Source organism: Phaenicophaeus curvirostris, chromosome 22 (assembly GCF_032191515.1).
Source record: "Phaenicophaeus curvirostris isolate KB17595 chromosome 22, BPBGC_Pcur_1.0, whole genome shotgun sequence".
Classification (NCBI taxonomy): Eukaryota; Metazoa; Chordata; class Aves; order Cuculiformes; family Cuculidae; genus Phaenicophaeus; species Phaenicophaeus curvirostris.
The window spans coordinates 6,602,988-6,615,812 of record NC_091413.1 but is presented as its reverse complement, the minus strand read 5'-3'; the positions used below and the strand labels follow the sequence as shown (position 1 = coordinate 6,615,812).

At 52.6% G+C, this 12,825-nt stretch overlaps 1 long non-coding RNA gene across 1 annotated transcript; it reads left to right on the top strand.

The window, feature by feature from the left end:
- Positions 1–396: 396 nt before the first annotated feature.
- LOC138730141 (uncharacterized) lies at positions 397–4,880 on the top strand. The gene is made up of 3 exons (XR_011338999.1): positions 397–429; positions 1,652–1,776; positions 4,763–4,880. It is a non-coding gene; the product is annotated as an uncharacterized lncRNA (long non-coding RNA).
- Positions 4,881–12,825: the final 7,945 nt, after the last annotated feature.

Here is a 12,825-nt window from a genome sequence, read left to right as displayed (position 1 = left end):
GTCCCCCTAACTGGGGATGCTGTGGTGGTCTCCACTCCCCCTGTTCCCCCAACTGGAGATGCTGTGGAGAGGTTTCTCTGTGCAGAATTAAACAAAGATAAGGCTTTTCCATCCCTTTAGGCTTCGTGAGGGTACCTGGCCCTGGCTGGCTTGTGCTGAAACGTGATAATGGGGAGCCCTCCTCGCTCAACCTGTTTGGCTTGTTGCAGGGTCCTGCCCAGGGGAAGCCAGTGGAGGATCCTGCAGCTCCCGCTCCCCTTCAGCTCTTTCCTCCAGCATTTCTGAGCTCACCCACTGCAAAGTGAGAGATTTCTGCACTGAGAGATTCGTGCACTGAGAGATTCATGCACCGAGAGGTTCATCCACATTACCAACCCTGCTGCAACCTGGTGCCAGAAGCAGGGATGAGACAGAGCAGAAAGGAGGAAAGTAAGAAGATGGCACAGGTCAGCCACACATCTCCCTGTGCTGGGACACCCAGGAACACAGCAGAGTCCCAGGAAAGCTTCAGGCAAGTATTTAAACTCTTTGGGGAGGCAAGAGTGGCTGCGGAGAGGAGCAAGGAGTGGAAGGTGGCTGGATTTCTGTTTGAAGCCAGCAGCTAAATTAGGAAGTAAAAGTCAAATGGTCGATTGCATTAAAAATTTGAAGAGTATCACACTCCTAAAATAAATGAAACTTTTGAATGGTATCCATGGGAACTAATTAAAGAGAAGAGGCGCTTTTGAAGCATTTTAAATAGATTTAGAACTGTAGAACAAGGCAGAAAATTTGGGGTGTTTTCTTCAACAGCTAATTTGATCCCAGCTTATGATGGCAGGAGAGAGGAGCTCAGGCAGGTAAACCTGAGATCATAGAATCATTTGGGTTGGAAGGGACCTAAATACCCATCCAGTTCCAACCCTGTGCCATAAGCAGGGACAGCTCCCACTGGATCAGGGTGCTCAAAACCCCATCCAACCTGGCCTTGAACACCTCCAGGGATGGGGTGGGTTAACCTTAGATGAGACACTGCAGACATTACCCAGTTGGAGACGTACATCAACTGGCTGTAGAGTTAGAAGAAACTTCAGGAAAAGTTCATAAAGCTATCTTCTTCAGGGCTGCAAACATGTCAGGTCTTCTTGAAGAAGAAGACCACCCAGGAGGTGTTGAAGATGAGGTTGGATGGGGCTTTGAGCCCCCTGATCCAGTGGGAGGTGTCCCTGCCCATGGCAGGAATGAGCTTTAAGGTCCGTTCCAACCTAAACCATTCTGTGATTCTATGATTTCCCAGAACATAGAGAAAAGCAGCCATCAAGAATACAAGTTATTACTCTACATTTTTAAGAAATACGTAAGTAAAAAGAGGATTTTGATCGACCCCACAGAATAGGGGCACTGATTCCCAAATTATCTTGCTACGTTACGTTTATAAATCTAATCATGAGGGCATCACAGCCACGAGGCGTGGCTGGCGGAAGGTGGGGTTTGTATTCTGCAAAATATTTTCATTTCACTCCTTGATTGCTCCACAACCGGCCAGAAACAGCAGTGTTAGAGAATAAAATTGCTCTGTAGGCAACCTCTGATGAAAACCTGCCGGGCATTGCTTACTGACAGAGGTAATGGTATGAAAGGATGCACAGTTTAATTGCTGTCATTTTTAAAGGTTGGTAAAAGAAAAGGCTGTGACCCATGCTGGTTTGTGGCAGCGCATCCACAGTCCAGAATCTTCTAGAAAATAGTTTTAAAGTCGTTCCAAGGAAGACAGAGAAGCTAAAGAGTCAAACTCAGGTACGTGTTTAATACTATAAAATTACAGGGTGGCCTCCCTGAAACGAAGAATGCTGAAATGGCATTTAATAGGAAACTGGGGAGAAAACTACCTGTTTCTTGTCAATGTTGGTCTTTAAAATAGGAGTTTTGCAAATGCTTATGAACACTATGAAAAATGGAACATTATCTGTTGTGTTCAAGGCACTCATAAGCAAAATGCTCTCGTGCCCTGAGGTGGTGTATGTTTAGAAGAAGGCAAGTATCGGATCAAAGGCGATGGTGTGTGGTCAGAGAGCTCTTTTCTCCTAAGAGGTGATTATGATAACAAGGCAGATGGAGAGGAGGCAGCCACGTCTTCTGCCACAGCAAGGATGGCAAAGAGACAGGTTGTTCAGGTCTTTCTAAAGGGAAACGAGCTACGAAGGGAGATGCGCAAACAAACCCCTCCAAGGTCTGGAGATAAAAGGTCAGGAGTCAGTGGGGATGGTGCCTCATGTTATGTGGCCGGCAGGTCGCAATTTCTTTTTGGGTGTGGGAATATCTGCTCTGTTAAGGCGTTGGCTAAAATCATAGAGTCATAGAATCACCAGACTGGAAAAGACCCACCAGATCATCGAGTCCAACCATTCCCATCAATCACTAAACCATGTCCCTCAGCACCTCGTCTGCCCGTCCCTTAAGCCCCTCCAGGGAAGGGGACTCAACCCCCTCCCTAATATGTGACTGAGCTGGGCCAAGTCCTGCAAAGCGCGAGCACTGCTGGATGCTGGCAAGTGCGTGCATAACATCTTCATGCCATTATTTATTTACTTACCTTTTTTTTATATTGAAGATTCATCAGGGTAATAAACCTAGCACCAAGTTATCCGCTGCCCAGGGGCAGCAGGCGGATGAACGGAGAGTTGGGGTTGTTCAGCCTGGAGAAGAGAAGGTTGCAGGAAGACCTTAGAGCAGCTTCCAGTGCTGAAAGGGGCTGCAGGAAATCTGAGGGTTTTACAAGGGCGTGGAGTGATAGGATGAGGGGGAATGGCTTTAAACTGGAAAAGGGAATATTTAGATTAAACATTAGGGAAAAATTCTTCACCATGAGGCTGAGGAGGCCCTGGCCCAGGTTGCCCAGAGCAGTGGTGGCTGCCCCATCCCTGGGGGTGTTCAAAGCCAGGTTGGATGAAGCTTTGAGCAGCCTGATCCAGTGGGAGGTGTCCCTGCAGGTGGGTTGGAACTGGATGGGATTTAAGGTCCCTTCCAACCCAAACTACTCTGTGATTCTATGATTAAAACCCTTCCTGGTCCCACGGGAGTGGTTTAGGATACTGCAGGGGAGCAGCAGATGCTGTAAGGGGACCATGAGGCCCCTGACAGAGCCCTCAGAGCTTTCCAACCTCGGGATGGAGAGGCAGGAATGTGTCAGGCTGGCTCTACGCTGAGTACATTGCTCAGCAGGCAAACTAGAGAGGAAATAAATCAGCTCCTGATTTACCTGGGAGGAGAGATTCTTCTTCTCAACTGGTTTTTAATTTGGAGCCAATTTTCCAGGACCAGCTGTTCAGATGTCTTTGGATAAATGATCTGTGTTGCTTTTCAGTCAAAGAGGATTTTCCTCCTTTTCAGACCAGGAAAACTGTGCTCTGTAAGGAGATGTTCTGGCTAATGAGGTGCTAAGTATAGAGAGAAAGCAAGTACTGGAGGGCAGATCCAGCTGCTGGTAAAACCAACAAACTGAACTGAAATGGTGCTCAGCTTCCAGGGAAGAAGTCGGACCGAGAAACCATCCTCGGGGTAGGATCAGAAGAGCTGGGAAATACAATCACGAAAATATGACCCTGTGTCATGCTGTAGCTGCCTTACATGCTGCACATGTTCCTTTTCCTCGGGCCAAGAAGGAGGTGGATGACAAGGGTCACGCCTGGAGGAGACACCAGTGGTGGCTTTGAGCTTGCAGAGCACACCAAGGGACCTACTGAGAACAGCCCCCAGAGCCCTGAGATACCAAAGCTGCTGAAGACATGGCCACAGAAGACGTAGTGGGTTGTGTCAGGGAGGTTTAGCACAGGTACCTGCTCCTGAGGATGATCCCTGAGGATCCCTGAGGATGTTGAAGAAGACCACATGGAGCAGAGCAGTGCGAATCATAGAATCATAGAATGATTTGGAAGTGACCTTAAAGCTTCCACCCCCATTGTCATGGGCAGGGACACCTCCCACTGGATCAAGGTGCTCCAAGCCCCATCCAACCTGGCCATGAACACCTCCAAGGATGAGCCAGCCATGAGATCTCTGGGCAACCTGGGCCAGGGCCTCCTCACCCTCACAGGAAAATATTTCTCATGAAGATCTCATCTCCATCTCCCCTCTGTCAGCTGAAAACCATTCCTCCTCATCCTATCCCCGCACTCCCTGACCAAGAGCCCCTCCACAGCTTTCCTGGAGTCCCTTTCAGTACTAGAAGCTGTTCTAAGGTCTCTCCACAGCCTTCTGTTCTCCAGGCTGAACAACCCCATCTCTCTCAGCCTACAAACGCAATGCTGGGACACAGGGATGTCTTAGCATGGGATCCAACCATGTGGATGGAGGGTGTAGGAAAAATGCAGCAGATTCCCTCAGATCAACAGCCGTTGGCATGTGTCGTGCTGCCTGGACATCACTGAGTGATGCTGAGGGGTCTGCAGTACCCTTGGGGCAGATGGTAGGATGCTGCAGGCTCCAAGACTTCCTCAAGGGCTGCAGCAACGTAAGGAAAGTTGAGGATGCAGGAAATCCCCTGGTGGGTTTCCAGGACTTGGCCAAACACAGGTAGCTACGTCTGCCCTGATATCATGTTGACAACATCCCTGATGCAGGTGGGAGGCTGGACCAGAGCCCCACAGAAGTTCCCACCACTGCTCTGGGGTTTATGTGCGTGTGGTGGGCTCACCTGCTCTGGGACACAGATGTTGGGTTTGCAGCAAGAAATGGAACAGCTACTCTTGCGATGCCTGAACGTATTGCTGTCCCACTGTTGCAGGTGGGATAAGACCTCTCCTCTGAACAGCAGGGATGTGGGAGCTGGGAGAGAGGTTCCAGCAGAAGGACCTTCATTGCCATCGCAGCACAGGAGAGCACTTGGCATTGGTTTAGAGAAGCCCAGTGGTGGATGGAGCCCTGAGAATAACACAAAACTGGCCGAGAGCCAGCATCCCTCCCAGCACTGGGGTTTATCTTTTAAAATAAGAACAACAGCAGCTCCACTTCACTAGAAAATCTGTGCGCGGAGCTGAGCTCCTGCATCCTTTAGGTGCCTCACTGAGAGGAGGCGGCATCCTTCGGGAGTCGAGCTGTATTATCTGGCAAAGGGGGATTACGCTGTGAAAACTGCTCATTGGGGATTGTGTAGGAACAGGATACGCTCGGCTGGTTGACAGGAAGCAATAAAGTAATTTGAAGGAGACTGGGAGAGAGTGTGTGAGTTCCTGCGTCTGTGTTAAATCACAGCGCTAGATAAGCAAACATCACAACCCGGAGCGGGCAGGAGCGCTGCCAAGAGGGACTTGGCCGGTGCCAGAAGTCTCCAGGAGCTACCGCGGGTCCAGCTCGAATGCACCGTGGAAATCAGTGAGATTGGAATTGCAACCCTCGCAGCTCCTGCGCGGGCCCCTGAGCCTGCAGCAGGCAGGTTGGTGGGTCCTGTTACTCCTCACCCCAGGTCTGGATGGATGCATGAGTGGAAAGAGCATTGCTCAGCAGAGAGAGTGATGCTTGCTTGCAAGAGGCCAGCCCACTGGACTTCCAAGGGCTCTGGGAAGGAGCTGCTCCCCCCAGCAGATCCAGGCCTGCAGGAGGACGGCGAGGACAGCCAGGATGAGAAATCCATGCAAGTGCAAGAATGGAAGTTTATCTGCTAGGACTCTCGCATCTCTGCTGAGAGCTGGAAAAGAGAAAACACCTCCTTTCTCTGTCTGCAGCTCTTAGTGACCTTGCTATGGTTGAACGCATCGGTCAGAGCACACGTCTCCGTATGAGAGAGCAGAACAGGGTGTGTGCATGGCAGGAGAAACAGCAGCCGGCTCTTGGAAAGGGGATGCTTTGCTGTATCGTGGGGGAGCGTTCTTCCGCACAGGTTCCTCTGCAGGAGGAATGAAATGCATGACAAGTAAAGATGAAGTGAAACAGCTTTTGTATTTCTCAGCTTTAGGGGCTTTGGGGGCACCTGTAGGGAGCAAGGAGGTCTGGGGCAGCAGTGGGAATGTACAGCCTTTATTTATCCTTGCAAAGTGTAGATTCAGCTGCAGCAAGAGGAACTGCCCAGGGATGAGTCAGCTCCTCTCTCTGAGAACAAGGGGAACAAGCCAGGAGGTGGGTACCCATGGCAGTCTAACCTCTCCCCTTGGATGCGAGGTGTTGTCATGCACTGAGACAGCATCCACAGCCTTGAAGTGGAAAGCAGGGCTGCCGCCTCCTCCTGTGATGGGTCATGGCACAGGGGAGTCCTCAGGGTTGATAGATTGCAAAGAGATGGGTGGGCACCTTCCACAGGTCATGTTTGGGGAGTGGGGGGGAGGCACAGCACATGACAGGACAAGAGGGAATGGCCTCAAGCTCCACCAGGGGAGGTTCAGGCTTGACATCAGGAAAAAATATTTCCCGGAAAGGGTCATTGGGCACTGGCAGAGGCTGCCCAGGGAGGGGGTTGAGTCCCCTTCCCTGGAGGGGTTTAAGGGACGGGTGGATGAAGCACTGAGGGACATGGTTTAGTGATTGATGGGAACGGTTGGACTCGATGATCCAGTGGGTCCTTTCCAACCTAGTGATTCTATGATTCTATGAGCTGAGAGTTTGGCTCTGACTTCACTCACATCATTTCACTGGTCCCGTCGCACTGGTGCTGGGTGTTCTTGTGCCCCTCCTTCCTCCCACACACCTCACATAATTCTTGGAATAGCCAGGCGGGACAAAAGCAATTTGTTCTCCTGCCTGTGGAAGAACTGCTCCAGGTGGCTCTTCCAAATGCACCAAGGCCAGCCACAGCTCAGTTATCTGATGGTCATGTTCAGCAGCTAAACTGAACGTGCCCAAGAGTCTTTCTCACAGACCTTTCATTTCACAATGGGAATGGACCAGTCTGTGCTGCTGAACCTGCTGACTAGCTGGATGGGCACATAGATAGCCCCCAGACTTAGAGAGATGACCCCACAAGCTCAGGCTTTATGTTGTGCAGCCCTTCGTACTGGTATCACTCAGCAGACTGGTGCAGGTGGTCTGTGGTGCCCTCCAGAGAGGCTTTTTATCCTTCCCCATCCTCATCTCCCTCAGTTTGTCTCTGTGTCACAGTCTCACCCTGGAGAGCTATGCACAGACCGTCTGACCTTCATCACCAGCTTGGCACTAGGAGTTACTCGACCTGCTCATGAGTCTCACCTCACACAGCAGAAATGACTCATGCATGTTGTACGGAACAACATCCTGCAGATAATGGATGTGGACATTGCTCTCCACCTCTGATCACAGGGCTTTGGAGCTCTCCAGTTGGGAAATAGCTGCCAGTGCTGTGCTCTTTCCTCAGCCATGTCCTTGAAAGCCTCATGGACTGATGGGACTACCCAAAGCAGCCACAGACCCATGCCTGCTCATGTCTTTCTGCTCCACTGCCTCCCAAAGAGACCTGACACAGCCAAGAGGTGTTCTCCCAGTGCATGACCCAACCGCAGCACAGCAGAATTGGAAGGGCTCCTGGAGCACTGGCTCCAGGCCACTGGAGAGGAAGAACCACTCCCTGGACTGGACTGGCGCCAGGCTAGAAAGAGACACAAGCTGCCTTAGCTGCAGTAATTAAATCCTCAGCCCATATGAGAGAGAACATCACGTCTTCCTCACTCTCTCCATGCTGTTGCAGTGTGTGCACCACAAGACAAGCACATCAGTCGTCCCCAGAAGAGGTGGAAGGTGTAGGCTGGGCTTAGGTTGCTCGGGCTCTGTTCCTCACTGTGTCTAAGCCTAAGCAGGGCTCCCAGCTCCTCTCAGTTTGCTCTCCAAAAGCACCAACAGGAGCCTAACATTTCTGATCTGCTCACACTGCGGAGTGGCTGCCCTGAGCCTGGGGAAGACGATACTAAGCTGAGTGGAAGCTGGATCTGCTGGAGGGTCAGGAGGCTCCAAAGGGATCTGAACAGGCTGGATCCATGGGCTGAGGCCAATGGCAGGAGGTGTAACAAGGCCAAATGCCGGGTCCTGCACTTGGGGCACAACAACCCTGAGCAGCTCCAGACTAGGAGAAGTCTGGCTGGAAAGCTGCCTGGAGGAGAAGGACCTGGGGGTGTTGGTGACAGCGACTGAACATGAGCCAGCAGTGGCCCAGGTGGCCAAGAAGGCCAATGGCATCTTGGCTTGGATCAGAAATGGCGTGGCCAGCAGGGCCAGGGAGGTTCTTCTCCCTCTGGACTCGGCACTGGGGAGACCGCTCCTCGAATCCTGGGGTCAGTTCTGGGCCCCTCACCACAAGAAGGATGTTGAGGCTCTGGAGCGAGTCCAGAGAAGAGCAACGAAGCTGGTGAGGGGGCTGGAGAAGAAGAGGAGCGTCTGAGAGAGCTGAGGGTGTTTATCCTGGAGAAGAGGAGGCTGAGGGGAGACCTCATTGCTCTCTCCAACTCCCTGAGAGGAGGTTGTGGAGAGGAGGGAGCTGGGCTCTTCTCCCAAGTGACAGGGGACAGGACGAGAGGGAATGGCCTCAAGCTCCACCAGGGGAGGTTCAGGCTGGACATTAGGAAAAAATATTTCACGGAAAGGGTCCTTGGGCACTGTCAGAGGCTGCCCAGACAGGGGGTTGAGTCCCCTTCCCTGGAGGGGTTTAAGGGACGGGTGGACGAGGTGCTGAGGGACATGGTTTAGTGATTGATGGGAATGGTTGGACTCGATGATCCAGTGAGTCTTTTCCAATGTGGTGATTCTGTGATTCTATGATTGCAGCCCCACCAGTTCCCTGCAGGTGCCCACCAGTCAAGGCACCATTAAACTCATGGAAGTTGTTCTTCTGTGCCCAGGGTGCCAGCATCACTCTTCTCTCCGGAGGCACCAGGTTGTCACCCCACCTGCCTTGCTCCCCCAGCTCCGTCTCATCCCTGGGGGCCAGAGCGGGGCCAGACATCTCCTGCCAAAGCTGCCTCTCCCTCCCCTCCTTCGAAGCAAACCCTCTCCCCACAGCTTCTGCAGAGCTGCATTTACTGCCAGGCTCTGCACCGGCACGGCGCGCGGCCTTTCTTCTTTTTCATCCCTTTCTCACCTCCTGAATGCGCTTTGCTTGCTTTGGTGGCGCAGGGGCAGGGAGAGCCCCTCTCCTCCCTCTGTCGCTCACAGGGATCCCCCCGGCAGATGGGGCTGGGATATGAATGTGCACACAGCGAAGGCCCTAAGAGGATTTGCTGGCTCCCCTTTTATTACGAGCCTTTGTGTGCTGCTCCGCGGCGGTGGGACGCCCCCGAATCCTCCCCCGGCTTCTCTCTCTTCCACTCCAGAAGAAAAGAAAGTGCCTATAAAGGCCTTGTTTGTCCGACTTGTTTGAGGGGAGCAGATTGCTGTAGGTGCCGCGGGTCCCGGCGTGACAGCGTCGCCCTTTGAGAAAGGGGGACGTGGGGCTCCCTCCTGGGAGGGTCCGAGTGGGCGTCTTAGACAGGCGCTGGGAAAAAAAAAAAAGAAAAAGGTTTCAGTTGCATTTCAATGTCCATTGAAGCCTGAATCTGTGGCGATGGTTTGTGCCGAGGCTCTGCAAACAAAGGCTGAGAAGATGCTGCATGGGCAGCAGTGGGAGGAGGACCTGCCAGCCCCTCAAAACCCCAGCCTGGAGAGCCGAGTGGGGCCCACGATGCTGTTTTTTCTATGACATCTAGTGGTAAAGCCAGGCAAGCAGGAAAATGCCAGCTGGGTTTTGCTCTCCCATTGTGGTATTTGGCCCTTTGCGTGGTGGCAGCCAGGCCTGCGTGGGAGGGAAGCAAAGCCGGGCTGCACGCTGGCCTCAGCATCCCAGGGATGGCAACAGCCCACCTGAAACTAGTACCTGCCCTTCACAGAGTCACAGAATCACCAGGTCGGAGAAGAGCCACCGGATCATCGAGTCCAACCATTCCCATCAATCACTAAACCATGTCCCTCGGCACCTCGTCCACCCGTCCCTTAAACCCCTCCAGGGAAGGGGACTCAACCCCCTCCCTGGGCAGCCTCTGACAGTGCCCAATGACCCTTTCTATGAAATATTTTTTCCTAATGTCCAGCTTGAACCTCCCCTGGTGGAGCTTGAGGCCATTCCCTCTCATCCTGTCCCCTGTCACTTGGGAGAAGAGCCCAGCTCCCTCCGCTCCACAACCTCCTTTTAGGGAGTTGGAGAGAGCAATGAGGTCTCCCCTCAGCCTCCTCTTCTCCAGGATAAACACCCCCAGCTCTCTCAGACGCTCCTCTTGTTCTCCAGCCCCCTCACCAGCTTCGTTGCTCTTCTCTGGACTCGCTCCAGAGCCTCAACATCCTTCTTGTGGTGAGGGGCCCAGAACTGACCCCAGGATTCGAGGAGCGGTCTCACCAGGGCCGAGTCCAGAGGGAGAAGAACCTCCCTGGACCTGCTGGCCACGCCGTGTCTGATCCAAGCCAAGATGCCCTTGGCCTTCTTGGCCACCTGGGCCCCTGCTGGCTCATGTTCAGTCGCTGTCACCAACACCCCCAGGTCCTTCTCCTCCAGGCACTTTCCAGCCAGACTTCTCCTAGTCTGGAGCTGCCCAGGGTTGTTGTGCCCCAAGTACAAGACTTGGCATTTGCCCTTGTGCCGAGCCTGCTCTTTTCAGAGCATATACATGGCCCCAAAGGGTTTACTTAGGCTGGAGATGGAAGCACACACCTCTTGCCCTCCTACACATCCTCTTGTTTGCCTGCCAGCTGCATGGTGCAGCTCTAGCACAGATACATCAAGCCTGACAACATTGGAGAGTACAGTGTACGCTCCGTGTCTTGCAGAGCAGCTGCACGCTTGCAGCAGCCACAGACAAAGTGGCTGCACACCACAAAATGTGGCTGTAAGGATGCTCGCAGGGCATCACACTCGAGCTGAGGTAGTGTCTGAGCTGGCACGGAGGTGGCTGGGACTGAGCGATGGCCCAGGCTGCTCACTGTTCAACCAAATTGTGTTACAGGGTCGGCAAAAGCTTTGCTTCCTCAGCAGACTGGAAAATCCACTCTGGGGTGCACATGCTGCAGAAGTTAGTCATTAATATCCCTGCTTCTGGGTTTCAGTGCAATTTCTGCCTGCTTGCTACACACCAGAGCATCCACCGTGCTGGACCATGAACTGCCAGAAGCCGACGAACATCGTCTCAAGAGGGATCACCAAGCTAAATCCTCCTTTGCTCAGCCTATCTCCTGCAGCAGATCACCTTGCCTCAGCCAGCAGGGCATGCAGGAAAAATGCAGCTGTAGATGCATTAGAGCGTGAGGACTTCAGGATCACAGTGACCGTGGGCCAAAGGGACCAGAAGTAAGGATGAAGGAGGGTACTTTAGGGGCTCTGCACAGAGTCAGAGCATCTGCGCTTCTTAGACACTTAAATAAAGGTTGACAGCATCCACTTATTAATGCTGGAAGGGAAACAAAATGAAAAAAATTGCAAACCCCAGAATAACACAAGCTGCCTTTAAGAAGTAAATACATTGAATCCAGAATCCCAAACACCAAAATGTGTTAATAATAAATGTGTGATGCTTCTGTCCACCTGGGTTCAGGGCGTTCATGCTCCTTGGGGTTGTGAATGCACAGTGTGCAGACACATCCAATGTTGCTGTAATGCATTTTACTAGGGGGACAAGAAAACAAGCAAAAAGGCTGAAAATGGAGACAGAACCACACAAAACCCTAATGGGAGCTGGAGGTCAATTAAGAAACCTGCCTGAGGGAGGAGGACAAGCCTCATGGATAACCCATAGCCCACCTATTCCTTCTCACTCATGCTCTGCATCTTCCTCTGAGGTACCAGCCTGGCAAACAACAGGAGCATCTGTCTCCATTGCCTTTTGGGACAATTGGTGGTGGCTGCATGGTGGGTTATGAAGACAGAGGGGTGGTGCTGCATTTTACAGACTCCCCTGGCACTGGTTTTTCTTTTTAAAAAGGCTTTTATTTCCCCTATTTCTCTGCTCAGTGAGGCTCGGGGAGGTTTAGGCTGGACATTAGGAAAAAAATTTTCACAGAAAGGGTCATTGGGCACTGTCAGAGGCTGCCCAGGGAGGGGGTTGAGTCCCCTTCCCTGGAGGGGTTTAAGGCACGGGTGGATGAGGTGCTGAGGGACATGGTTTAGTGATTGATGGGAATGGTTGGACTCGATGATCCGGTGGGTCTCTTCCAACCTGGTTATTCTATGATTCTATGACACAAGTCCGCCTCCAAATCAAAATCCCCTGCAGGCAGCTGGTGGCACTGGCAGGACCACGTTAGCACCAGGCAGATCTCAGGTATCCTTTGAATGTTGGAGGTTTCTCACTGTTGATACCCGGTGCTATGTAAAGCCAAAGGGTTCTCCAGGAGCTGGAACTCTGCACAAACCCCTCATCTTCCCAGGGCCTGACTTTCATCCCAGCCCTATGGGCATCCCCAGGCTGCAGGGCTGGGTCCATGACGTGGTGTCACCTCGCATAGCAGAGGACACAAGGCTGTGGAGTCCACTGCAGGTGAGCAGCTCCAGCCCAGCGCCGCTGACAGGTGTCACTTGCACAAGGATGCGCAGGGCTGTCCAGCTTCCTCCTGGCTTGTCTGGAAGTGCCACTGATGACCTGCTGCTGTTCCCGTCTCCTTGGTGACTGCACATGCCAGCATCGCTAGACAAAAGCTCTCCTGGCACATAATGGGAACAGAAGGGAGCAGTGGGCAGTGGCATTCAGCTCCCGGGGGCTGCTTTCCGAGCGCTCACCCTAGGGCTCCAGCTCTTTCTGAGACAGCCGGGACTGCAGACTCGCAGATAATCCACATTCAAAAACCAGATGGGTATTTCAGGTATGTGTCCATGCGCGTTGCACACATTTCCCTGGGGACTCTTCTGTGGTGCAGCAGCCCTTGGAGGCGGTACAT